Below are 12,982 nucleotides of genomic sequence, written 5' to 3'. Positions count from 1 at the left end.
AATCCAATATAGTCCAGTAGTCCATAATAGTAGTGGGTTATCTGCAGGACTGGCAATGTCAGAAGTTGTTGACTTGAGCCTTTTACCTCTCCAAGCAATCTTATGTTGATCTTCTTTGCATCATCTTGCAGTTGTTAGATTGTTTTTTCATTTTCCCTTGCTATTGTAAGAGATCTTTTTTCTGTGATTGCTAACAGAAATATTGTCTTCTAGGTCTGATATTCTATTTTCACTTCTTTCATTCAGTTTTGCATATTTTCAATAGATAATTTCCTGGATAACTGCTCCATGGATTCCATCTCTTTGCTATGTTGGCCATTCATGGTTTCCATAATTTTCTTATGCTCCCTTTTTTTTTTTAAAGAAATCAATGTGTACTCTACATTTGCTGAGAAAGTCCTTCATTATGCTCATTACCTTTTTTTTTTTTTACCTGAGAAATCATTTTTGTTCCAATTTCCTCTGTAGCTTCATATATATATAATTTCTGCTTTTGTCATGCAGAAAATTCAGGTGGATGACTTATTATTTTTTCTATCTTATTAGCCCCTGGATTTGTCCTGGATGGCTTGGAACTCTGAGGTTGCATTTTGCCTCTATAATTTATTATTTTCTTTTTTCAAAAACTTTAATTTGTTGTCTGTATCATTGCTTACATTTTTCTTTTGTTAGATATCTTCACTGGTATTGAGGCTTCCCTAGAAAATCTGTATTCCTCTGCATTATCTTTTAGGTGTGGTTGGCTATTGGTCTTTGTATCTGTCCCAAGATCCTATTTTCTCTCTTTATTAGGAATCCAGAGTTGCTACCTATTTTGCTCAGCACCCAATCCTTAGGTTCTGAATTCTGAAAATGGCTGGGACCCCAGACAATCACAGTGTTGTCATACAAGGGTGAACATCTGATTACAACACATATAGCATCCTGGCTAAAGTATTTCAAATAGCAACAACAGTATCATCAAACAGCCTAGAAACTCATAATCTGTGGTAACTGCTAATTTGGTATCTCTAACCATTGAAGCAAGAGCTATCATTTATATATAAACAACATCCAATATAAACCAGGAAAATGTGTGCAGAACATTTCCCCTTGGTAGAGTTTTTTTGTTGTCGTTTTTTTTTTTTTTTTTTCAGAACTGGGGATTGAACTCAGGCCCTTGTGCTTGCCAGGCAAGCACTTATTTTACTGAGCCATCTCCCCAGTCTGGTAGAGTGATTTTGATCCTGTGGGGAAGAGGAATTTTAAAGGGATGGGGGGAAAACAGTGATAACTGGAGAGAAATATAGGAGAAACAAGGTTAAAGGACAAAGAATGATCATCCAAACTTTGGCAAGCTAGAGAAGAAGACAGAAGAGAAAGAATGAAGAAGGCAAAAATACATGAAGGTGAAGCAAAAAGACTAGAGACTATGTTTATTCCCATGAAAATATTTTTAAAATCCTATGAAACACCATTAAGGAAAAAAGAGAGCTGGAACAGAGAAAGCAAAACCAAACAATAAAGGTCAAAATCTAAAAATCCTCCTTCCAAAAAAAGGGGGAAAAAAAGGAAAGCAAGAAAAACAAATTTCTCCAGTGTCCCCAGTTCTGTGTTTGTTCCCTAGTCCAAGCTGGAGTCTGTACTGAGTCATCCTACCAAGTCTGCAGTAGGACTCTTGCTGGGTGTGGGGCTGATCTTGGCCACACCACTGACTCCTCTCAACCACTGGTTCGATGACCAGGCCGTGGCCAGCAAAGGCCGTTTGCCTGATTGTATTGTTGGTTGCAGAGCAGGGAGCTGTTTCAAGTCTTTGTAGACAGGGCTAAGAGTGGCTTTTGTTGGACACCAGAAGAGAATCTGGGTAGTCCCAGCTCTTACTTCTCAGCAGAACTAGTCGCAGTCTGCTGTCCAACTGCTGGGTGTCTACTGTAACTGGATGGTCACAGTAGACATCTCTCATTCCGCTGTGGGTTGTTGACAGTGAAGAGATCCTCAGGTTGTTTTGATGATGGAGTTGAGCCCTGACCCCTTTGAAATAAGATGGCTATCTCACTCAACATCACAACTGTGTGCTGGGTGCCACTCTAGTCCACTCACCCACCCGTGACGTTAAAGGGGTGGCTCAGGAAACAGTGTCTCATGTTCTCACTGCTGCCTCCTAATGCACAACACTCTCCCGGTCAGATGAGGTGTCAAACTCCCAATAAGGAGCAGTTTCCTTCACTGCCTCCCCTACCTGCCAGGCTGGCTACATAGCCACTGTAGTCACACTGCTATTTTTTTCTATAGCAATGAGTCTTATTTTCTTATTCTCTGCTAGTTCCCTCCTCCATTTCTCCTTTAATTAATTCATTCATTTAGTTTCTCATATGAGATAGTACATGTAGAATTTAACTGAGTCTGGGATATTTCATAACATGATAGTCTCTAGTTTCTTTAATTTTCTTGTAAATGATATAATTTCATTCTTCCTTATGGCTGAATAATATTGCTGTATTTATACACCACATTTTCCTCATCCATTCCTCTATTGAGGTACATCATTCTAAGGCTGTTTTTACAGCTTGGCTATAGTGAATTGTACCACTATAAACAAGTATGCATGTATCCTTATTTGCTAACTTTAAGTCTTTCAAGGAAATACCCAAAAGTGGTACAGCTAGATTAAATGGTAGTTCTATGTTTTGTTTTTTGAGGGATCTCCATATCAATTTTTATGGTTGTACTGGTTGACATTCCCACTCTTTTTCCCTCTCCCATCCTTATCAAATTCATTGTCTTGTGCATAATTGATTATTCTTACTGGGAATCAGATACGATTTTATGATAGTTTTGATTTGTATTTCTCTAGGGGAAAATTTATGAACAATTTCTTGTATGTATACTTACTGGTTATTTGTATTTTTTTATACCAAGGATCAAACTCAGGACCTTATGCTTGCCAGCCAGGTGCTCATGCTGCTGAGCCATATCCCCAGCCCATGTGTTGTTTCTTTTGTGAAGTGCCTATTCAGTTCTTTCACTCACTTTTTTACTGGGCTGTTTTTGGGGGTGATTACTGTTTTTGTATTTTCTATGTAATAATTTTCTTTCTGAATGATAGTTACTAAAGATATTCTCCCATTCTATGGGTGGTGATTTTTTTCATTTTGTTAATTATTGCTTTTATGAGGCACAAGGTTTTTAACTTGATGTCATCCCATTTATAAATCCTTGGTTTTTATTCCTGTGAGTTTGAAGGGTTATTTAGGTAGTCCTCAATTGTGCCTATGACTTCAAGTATTTTCCCTGGATTATCTTCCAATGGTTTCATAGTTTCTGGATTTATGTTTAGGTTTGGATCCATTTTTATTTGTTTTTAGTATAGTGTGAAGATAGGGATCTATTTTGAATCATCTGCTTATAAACAGTCAGACTTTCTAGCACCATTTGTTAAAAAGGCTGGATTTTCTCCAGTATATCTTTTTATCCCCTTTGTAAAAAAAAATCAAAGGGTTGTAGTGTGTGGATTTGTTTCCGTGCCTTCTATTCTATTGAATTGGTCTACATACTTGTTTCTGTCTCCATACTATGTTGTTTTTGTTAAGATAGCTTTGTAGAATAGCTCAGAATTTGATATTGTGATGCCCCCTATACTGCTTTTTTCTCAGGATTGCTTTATTCTATTCTGAGTCTTTCCTAATTCCATATAAATTACAGCATTGCTTTTTCTAGTTCTGCAAAGTATGATGTTGATATTTTTAATATAGCTTGCACTGAATCTACCAATCACTCTTAATAACTGGGATATTTTCAAAATATTGGCTCTTCCAATCCATGAACAAGGGGGTGGGGTCTTTCCATTTTGAAATGTATTCTTAAATTTGTCTTTAGGGTTCTATAATTTTCATCATAGAGGTCTTCCTCTTGCTTGGTTAGATTAGTTCCTATGGTGTTAAGCTATTATGAGTAGAATTGATTTTTGGATTTCTTTCCTGGTAGGTTCATTATCAGGGTACAGGAACAGTATTGATTTTTGTGTGATTTTCTATCCTGTGGATATATCTTTCTGTTGACGTCCATGTTGGCTAATCTGACAGAGGCTAAGACCAAATCAATTCACCTTAGCTCAGAGAGATGTTAATTAGAACTATTTTTAACAGGACTCTAAGGATAGGGTTTATAGTCAAATATACTGTAAATATCAGATCAAACATTTCCCTTTGGGTCTCAGGATTGAATAGCAACCAACCCTGTAAACCTTCAGGATCCACTTAGGAAATCCAAGTGGCTTGCTTTTCTGTTTTGATCTTTGTTTGACTAGATGAATTACTCCACACATTAGAAGTGTGTGAGCAATTGCACAAGAAGGAAGTATTGGGCAACTCTATCATCCATAATAACCCTAATCTTGGCCAGTGAGGTGAAGTTATTTGAATTACTTCCAGGGCTGAATTTTGGTCTCCTTGAACTTCAGAAACTTTTATGACTATGACTAATCGTTCCAGAAGGAAGCCAACTTAATGTCTAGCTTCCACAAAAAAATTATAGTCTCTCAGATGCACAAAGTACTATAGGTGAAAAAGATTGTTTACAAGCGTTGGTGTTCTCTCAGGCAGGGACTCTCTCAGTTGCGAACGATAGCTTGGTGGAGCCTCAGATGAGCTGTCCTGGCTGGAAGACATTATAATTTCCAGTGCAATATCATAATTGAATCTAATTGTCTTAGACACTTTCTGATTTCTGAGAAACAGTACCTGACACCCAATTTAAAGGAGGAGAGTTTTATTTTGATTTGTAGATACAGTCCCTGGTCACTGGTCCCAAAGCAAAACTGGCATGGTGAAAGGGCCTCCTGAGGAGGAGAGCTGCTCACATCATGAGTCATGGGGACTGTGACACGAGTTGAAGGGTTTATGTCTCTTCTCCCCTCTCTCTGGCTCTCTACTGTACATGCATAGGTTAATATAGTCTTTGATGCCCCTGTGGGCAGGGAAACCTTCGCTTCACATTTAACTGTTGTTTTCCTTTAAGCGGTTGTGCTCAGGGTAGAGACAGAAGAAATAATCAGAACACAAAGAGAAAGAGTGGCTCTGCCTAACAGAGAAATTATGACTTATAGTAATACAACCAGTATCCTCCTATTCTCAAATGATTCCCCAAGCCCCAATTTCTATAGCATGGCAGAGGTCCGGATGGCACTGCATATTCCATTGCTTATGCTACCAGAGGGGATCTCGGAGCTTAGGGGACTGATATATCCTTCAATGCACAGTCTGCCCTTTGCCCTTTGCATGACACCCTAGCTCCCATGGCTGTTCCGCAAATAAACATCCTTGAAGAGTGAGTTTGGAGCCAAGGACATTTAGGTTGCACTTTCAAGATGTGCAGGCACAGAGCTGCATGAAGATGCCTTTCCAAAATGCATGTTCACAACTGTCAGGGTAGGGTGCCAAGCACAGTTACCTTGAAATGTATTTGTATGACATAAAATATTTACAACAATGACACAACAACTCTACCATAAAAACTATTAGGGAAAATATTACATATTTGCTTCCAGAATGACTTTGAGATAGATAATAATGACAAATTCTCCCTAGTAATAAAGCACCTACGAAATGGCAGAGAACTAGGTTTTTTTCTTTAGGAACTAGCTTTTAGAAGTTCTTATTTGTTTGTTTGTTAACCTTTTTAAGGATGGGAATGTAGCTCAATGGTAGAGCACTTGTCTATCATGCATAAGACTTTAGATTTAATTCTTAGCACCAAAACTAAACTAAAAAAGATCTCCCCCACTGAGCATGGTGGCACACACCTCTAATCCTAGCACTCAGGAGTCTGAAGCAGGAGGATTAGTGGAGTTTGAAACCTGCCTGGGCTACAAAGGGAGCTCAGGGCCAGCCTAAACTGTACAGTGAGACCCTATCTTACATTAAAAAGATTTTTTAAATATCCCCCAAAACAAACTAAACAACAACCAAAACCCTTCTAACTTTAATTAGAGTTCCACATATAGTTTTCAAAAATATTACAGATACTGTGTCTATTACTCTTCAGCCAATTTCCCCTAATGTTAACATCATGAAAAAGCATGGGACAATATAATCAGGGTATTGACATGGACAGAGTCATCATACAGAACATTTTCATTACCAGGATTCTGTATGCTGCCTTTTTATAGCCAGCAATATCTTTTAAACCTTCACAGCTTTGTCTAAATATACTTTCTTGGCTAATTCAAGCTTTTATTTAATCTGCAAAGAAATAGAGCCAAAAGTAATCCATCTGTCTGGTTTTAAGGTAAATCAGCAATTTAGCTAATTAGACTGTTTGCTACACACTAAAAAGATAGGATCGTTTATACTTATAATCGGAAAAGATTTTATATATTATTTTTTATATATTATTTTGTAAACAAATAAAATATCTTATTATAGAATATTTAGAAGACTAGGCATGATGGTATGCACTGTAATCCCAGCTCTTGGGAGGCTGTAAACAGGTGGATCACGAGTCTGATCTAGTAGTGAGACCCTGAACACCCTTCCCTAAAAAATACAAAGAAAAAAAAAAGAATATTTAGAATGTACAATAAAGAGCAGAGAAGAAAACTAGCTATTACCACTGCTTAGCAATTTGTTACATTTTCTTATTTTTTGAGAAAGAGAACTATTATTTATAGACACTATATCTATCTATCTATCTATCTATCTATCTATCTATCTATCTTGTTACTGGTAAAGTTTGAATGTTCTTATCAAAACTCATCTTGAAGATATTTTTGGTGCTGGGGCTCTAACTCAGAACCTTGCACTTACCAGACAGGTGCTTAGGGTGCTGAGCTATCTCCATAGCCTATATTGAAATTTAATCTCCACTGGATGGAAACAATCTGACTATACTATTTGATGGCAAGATTTTGGGGAGTTACTCAAGGTAAAAAGAAGCCACAAGTGTGGGGCCTTAGTCCAATGAGACTTTGTATAAATTTTCTTTTCTATAAAGAAAAGACCTGGGTGCTGTGGTGCGTACGTATGTTCCCAGATGCTCAGAAGGGCGAGGCTGGAGCACTGTTTCTACTGGACAATTTAGCAAAAGCCTGTCTCCAAAAGTATAAAAGGACTAGGGATGTAGCTCACCGCGAACAGCCAAGGCTCAATACCTAGTACTAGGGAGGGAAAGAAAGATGAAGAAGCCTAGTTTCTAAGGATCATGTCTGCGAGTCAGGATTCCCGATCCCGAGACAATGGCCCAGATGGGATGGAGCCTGAAGGCATCATCGAGAGTAATTGGAATGAGATTGTTGACAGCTTCGATGACATGAACCTCTCTGAGTCCCTTCTTCGAGGCATCTATGCCTATGGTTTTGAGAAGCCCTCTGCCATCCAGCAGCGTGCCATTCTTCCTTGTATCAAGGGTTATGATGTGATTGCTCAAGCCCAGTCTGGGACTGGGAAAACAGCCACATTTGCCATATCAATTCTGCAGCAGATTGAGTTAGATCTAAAGGCTACCCAGGCTTTGGTTCTGGCTCCCACTCGAGAATTGGCTCAGCAGATACAAAAGGTGGTCATGGCATTAGGAGATTACATGGGTGCCTCGTGTCATGCCTGTATTGGGGGCACCAATGTGCGCGCTGAGGTACAGAAGCTGCAGATGGAAGCTCCCCATATCATCGTGGGAACCCCTGGCCACGTGTTTGATATGCTTAACCGCAGATACCTGTCTCCCAAATACATCAAGATGTTTGTGTTAGATGAAGCTGATGAAATGTTGAGCCGTGGATTCAAGGACCAGATATATGACATATTCCAAAAGCTCAACAGTAACACCCAGGTGGTTTTGTTGTCAGCCACAATGCCTTCTGATGTGCTAGAGGTGACCAAGAAGTTCATGAGAGACCCCATTCGGATTCTTGTGAAGAAGGAAGAGTTGACCCTGGAGGGTATCTGCCAGTTTTACATCAACGTGGAACGAGTGGAATAGAAGCTGGACACGTTATGTGACTTGTATGAGACCCTGACCATCACCCAGGCAGTCATCTTCATTAACACCCGAAGGAAGGTTGATTGGCTCACAGAGAAGATGCATGCCCGAGACTTCACTGTCTCTGCCATGCATGGAGATATGGACCAAAAGGAATGAGATGTGATCATGAGGGAGTTCCAGTCTGGCTCCAGCAGAGTATTGATTACCACTGACTTACTGGCCAGAGGCATTGATGTGCAGCAAGTTTCGCTAGTCATCAGCTATGATCTTCCAACAAACAGGGAAAACTACATCCACAGAATCGGTCGTGGAGGCCGCTTTGGCCGTAAGGGTGTAGCTATTAACATGGTGACAGAAGAAGACAAAAGGACTCTTCGAGACATTGAGACTTTCTACAACACCTCCATTGAAGAGATGCCCCTCAATGTTGCTGACCTCATCTGAGAGGGCTGTCCTGCTGCCTAGCCCCAACCAGAGTTCAACCTTGGGTGGCTGAGGAGCAGCCGGAGGGGGGAGGGAAGGGAGTCGAGGGATGGACATCTTGTCAATTTTTCTTTTTTTTTTTCCTTTGAATAAATGTCACTTTTTGAGGCAAAAAAAAAAAAAAAAAAGAAAGAAAGAAAAAAGATGAAGAAAAGGACAAGAGACCGAAGATAGAGTAGTTTTCCTGTGGCGTCCCGTTTGCACCTTTAGGTTCAGCAGACAGTCCCCAGCAGGCGCAGCTGCTGCATCTCAAACTCATTCCTCAAAACTCTGAGTGATACAAAAGGTCATTCCTTACAAATCACCCAGTCTAGGGTATTCAGTTTTAGGAACCGAAAACAGAGTTATGTTCTCGAAATCAGTAACGACAGTGAAAAGGACCGGAAACTCTTCACTCTTTTCTCATCATTACTGTAGAAGGGCAACGCGTCAGCGTCCTGGAGACTTCCTCCGTGCTGAGATACAGTGTCCAGCAGACGCGATGGGAAGGCTCACAATTTGTAGAGCTCTCGGTCCTCAGGGCGGCAGGGCAGAGGGACCTGCAGAGGAAAAATGCGTTCATGGCACGGCATACAGGAAGCAGAGAGAGCTCAAGGGAGGAAGGAGAAGACGACCCTGCCGGGCCACGCCCGCAGTGACCCACCTCCTCCAGCCAGGCTTTCCTTCCCAACATCACCTCAGTAGACTACTGCACTGAGGAGTGTCACGCCCCCATCACCCAGTCACTCCCCCACAGCCCCGCTATGACCCCATGATGCTTGCTGGGCCATCTAGACGCAAATTATAACACGGGGCAGCAAGGTTTAAAAGCAGTTGGTCAGATCTTTCCAGCTGTAACAAATTACACTTCGCTTCAGGACAGGCGTAGAGATCACCCATCAGGAGGCCAGTGGCCTGGGTTTCTGCTGAAGCTGAACAAAGAGCAAGCCAGTCACTGACTTCTGGGTTTGGCCAGCAGCTGGAAGGAAACTGGAGAGAAGAGGGAGTAGTTCCCTGCTGAGTGCACATCTTTAGCCACCACTAGGTTTAGATAAAAGCTGTCAGAAGCCATGATGTGAATTATGCGACTCTCCTCTGAGGTCAAACACTGTGAGTTGGGCAGTCATGGGGGGATCCCTTCTTAGGCACTCAGCTGTCATCAGCAGAAGACGTTCTACTGTCCACCCCTCCCTCAGCAATACCAGCCCTAAGCACGGAGCTGGTGGTGCTGGGGAAATTCTGCCAACCAGGTTCCAAATGCCTTTGGGCTGTTGGGTCAATGGTTCTTCAAACAAGTCTTGCCAGCGAAACCCTAATTACCTCCCACTCCCAGAATGGGATTTACAAATGAAGTTTTTTATGTATGATCCTCTTACACATGATCTCATGCATTTTAGTCCTGCTAATGAATATTTCCCATGAGATTTTTTTGTTTCTTAGGAGACTCTACTATAAGAAAAATCCTCTTATATGAATGCCATTATAAATAACTTATTGGCATAAAAAAGAATCTTGTTAACCACGGATTGCCACAAGGGTAAAAGTGTTTATCCTTCCATGCAATAATACATTTCCTTTTTTATTTGAGGAATGCCTTCTTTCACTTAATTCATGAGAGAGGCTGGGAATCAATTAAATTTTAAGTGCTACAAGGGATATGATTTCTAAAATAAAACAAAAATAATTTAGATGTACTTTAGAGGTAATTGTAATAAGGTTTTGCTGAAAAGCTCCCAACTATAACTATGTGACCTTATTTTAAAAAAATCTATCTGGACACCAATTTCATTATCAGTGAAGTGGAGGAAATCTGTGCCAACCTTAGAGATGTTTTCATTCAGTAATGAGTCTGGTCTTCTGTGACAGTTCCAGAAGTACCCAGGACAGAGGCTCCCTTGGCCTCTGATGTAGCCTAGAGCAATCTCACTGGTGAAAATCTCAAGTTCACTTACTGGCCTTGGTCTTCATATAGAAAAATGGCCACATTGCTGGATTGAGCAAAACGGCAGTTGTTGGTGATTATGGGAAGGGCACAAGCTCCTGGACTCTCACTGTGTCTACAGAATGAGCGTGGAGGAGAGTGGGGAGGCAGCCGCCCGCATGGGAGGCTCTCAGCCTTGACTGCCTCAGAATCATCTGGGATGTTTTTAAAAGCCTACAGCTCTGACCACACCTGACACCAATTAAATTAGAATCTGTGACGTTAAACCACATCAATGATTTTTAAAATCTTCCCAGGTGTGATTACACTATCTAGGCAAGATTGAGAAGCAGCAGGCACCATTAACTCAGACATTTAATAACTATAAAATATTTTATCATAATCTGAAAAATAGGACTTTATTGGCCCATACTATTCCTATCCAAAGATCACAGTACCTTCTATAGGATGAGGCTGCGAGACATGGACATGGAGAGCTACAAGCGGATGAGTCTTCATGGGGACTGGGCCTGTGGGCCAGAGGCTGAAGGGGTATCATCGTGGGTGAGGTTCCCAAAGAAAACAAAGCACACAGAGCAGGTATCAACAATAATGAGCTATATTGTTCAGCCTACGTGTCTTCTGCCATATGCCCGCGCAAAACAGGGCAACATGTCCTTATGTGTCCTCAGACACCATGGCCTGTGAAGCAATCTGCTGTGGCTTTGCACACTCCAGCCCCCAGAGGTTGGAGGAATGGAGCTCACTGGAAGGGGCCCACAGAGCTGACCCCTGTGCACAAAAACTACAACAGAACATCACAGGACCACCAACCTCAAGCGTATGGCCACCCAGCACCAGATAGAGTCCAAGGTTTCCCACACTGTGTATGTAGGTCCTGCCACGAGGCCTGGTGGCAGATACCTCCACGTCCATTTCTTGCAATGCTTGTACATGTGTCTGATGGTCAGGGATACAAGTAACGGTTTATATGAAGGTGGGTATGAGTATTTGCTTGTACTACAATTAGCAAATTGAGAGCCATGTGGCTTTGTAAAACCATCTTTTCTCATTTGAGAAGTTTCATCCATTAGCAACATCAAAGCCTGGTGTGTGACATTCAACCTTGAGGGCTAGGTCTACAGTTCCTGACCCTGGTGTCATTAAGGTCATCAGGTACAACCACCAGGCCACTGTCGAGTTCATTGCCACCTGTGGTACACAGAGTACCAATTGTGGGGTACATGATAGTACCCTTAATATATGGAAATTCCCAGATGCCATTTATTCTAACAGTAAGAGTAAAGATGTTGTTGGGTTTGGGTGGGGCGTATGACAAAAGCAGCGAAAGTGGAGGCACCTTATTGGATTCTGGTCACAGTTGTAAAAAGGAGCTGAAAGCCAATATTCTCTGACAGAATATCACTTAGCAGTGGCATATGCTGCTTTGCATGCCTGTGCAAGTCTCACAGGGCAGCAGACAGTGGGAGCACAGACTAGACAGCCCACTGAAGGCCGAGTCCATATATGGACCTCCTGTCCCAGGAGTGCAGCAGCCCACCTCATGTGTTGGGAAACTGACTGGCAGCAGAGGCCCTTCTCATCCAGCTGGTTGGCAGCCGAACTGGCAATGACATTGGGACCAGTGATGTCTACCACGTGAACAGTGATAGGTACCCCACAGGGAATCATGCAGGATGGTGGACTATACAGGGGAAAAGGAAGCTTTCGCTCACACCTGGTCTACCGATATGTCCAGCTGTGGCACCGCCCCACAATAGACAGCAGTCACTGTCCAGCCCAATACAGAAATTATGTACAGCAGGCAGGTTGAGCCAATGGGCAAAGTTGCAGGCAGTGTGGTTATTTGTGACACACAAAGAAGGCCCCCCACATGTTTGCACAGACTCTTGAATCATCTTTAGAGGGCTGATGTTGTGGTTATCGGCTTGGGCAGGCCAGGATTGGCAGACAGGGCATGGGCCCTCGTTGTGTGCTGACCTAGGGGGAGACATATGGGAGCATTGCCAAACAACTGACGTCAATGCTGTAGTGCATCATGTTTCAGTACACAAGCCCCTCCCCTCAGTGCTCAGAGCCAGCTAAGCCCACAGACTTCCTATGCTTCCATGGCTTGCGCTTCACGATTTCTCCCCAGCTCAGCCTTGGGGCCCTTCTCACCAGGGTCAGCCTTCTAAGCTGCCAACAAGGCGACTCTAGGTAAGCAAGGCAAGGCCAGGGGAGGCATGTTGGCAGGTGCTTTCTGTCTTTCTGTCAGGTGCTGTTTCCACAGAGGACAAGGAGGAGACGCACTCACCTCATCCTGCCGACCATGCTACTTGCTTAGGTCAGGGAGCTGAAGGGCTATTTTCATGGGTGAGGTCCCCAGAGAAAAGAAAGCATGCAGAGCAGACATCAGCAACAACAGCAAGTAGTGTCTGTACTGTCCAGCTCATATATAGGTGCTGTTATCAAGGTTTAGATGTTTGAGTACTGTCGTAACTGCATAGTGGTCCTGCATTTGTGCTCACCTAAGTGTTCCCCCACCCCTTGAAGCCTCTGCTGAGGCTCCCTACAGCCTCATATGGTCCTCAAACTTGCTTCAACCATTGTCACCTCTGAACATGATTTTAAAATATCTGCCAT

The 12,982-nt window shown here is 42.2% G+C and overlaps 1 pseudogene across 1 annotated transcript in view; it reads left to right on the top strand.

The window, feature by feature from the left end:
* LOC101560524 overlaps positions 1-8,492 on the top strand; it is a 19,911-nt pseudogene extending 11,419 nt beyond the window's left edge. Inside the window, exon 2 of the transcript XR_192736.2 lies at positions 7,173-8,492. The product of XR_192736.2 is annotated as a eukaryotic initiation factor 4A-I pseudogene (transcript). The remainder of the gene's footprint in view (positions 1-7,172) is intronic.
* Positions 8,493-12,982: the final 4,490 nt, after the last annotated feature.

This window comes from Octodon degus, unplaced genomic scaffold (assembly GCF_000260255.1).
Source record: "Octodon degus isolate 3935 unplaced genomic scaffold, OctDeg1.0 scaffold00121, whole genome shotgun sequence".
NCBI lineage: Eukaryota > Metazoa > Chordata > Mammalia > Rodentia > Octodontidae > Octodon > Octodon degus.
This window is presented reverse-complemented; position numbering and strand designations above follow the sequence as displayed.